The sequence below is a fragment of the Corapipo altera genome, unplaced genomic scaffold, assembly GCF_003945725.1.
Source record: "Corapipo altera isolate COAL_440 unplaced genomic scaffold, ASM394572v1 60173, whole genome shotgun sequence".
Lineage (NCBI taxonomy): Eukaryota > Metazoa > Chordata > Aves > Passeriformes > Pipridae > Corapipo > Corapipo altera.
Genome location: NW_020886182.1, coordinates 1 through 399, shown reverse-complemented (window position 1 = coordinate 399; position 399 = coordinate 1). Strand labels below are relative to the sequence as shown.

At 47.9% G+C, this 399-nt stretch overlaps 1 protein-coding gene across 1 annotated transcript in view; it reads right to left on the bottom strand.

The window, feature by feature from the left end:
- LOC113941058 (KH homology domain-containing protein 4-like) overlaps positions 1 to 393 on the bottom strand; it is a 6,145-nt gene extending 5,752 nt beyond the window's left edge. Inside the window, exon 1 of the mRNA XM_027632224.1 lies at positions 101 to 393. The gene's annotated coding sequence lies outside the window, so the exon portion shown is untranslated. The remainder of the gene's footprint in view (positions 1 to 100) is intronic.
- Positions 394 to 399: the final 6 nt, after the last annotated feature.

Genomic DNA, 399 nt, shown 5'->3' with positions numbered 1-399 from the left:
AGACTCATCCTAGTCTCTTCAACTCCAACTCATCCTAATCTAACCCAAACTCATCCTAATCTCTAACTCAAACTCATCCTAGTCTCTAACTCCTCCTAACCTGTAACTCAAAATCCTCCTAACCTGTAATTCAGACTCATCCTATCCTGTAACCCAAACTCATCCTAGTCTCTAACTCCTCCTAACCTGTAACTCAAACTCTCATCCCTGGCACTGGATGAGCTTTAAGGTCCCTTCCAACCCAAACCAGTCTGGGATCCTCTGATCCTCCCCTGGCACCTTTATCCCTTCAGAGACACCTCCCTTAAAGCAAAGCCAGGTTCAAAACCCACTTCCCTTGCCTGAAATCAGCCAGAATCCATCAGGGGCCTCCCAGCCTGGGCTGACACCTCCCAAGAA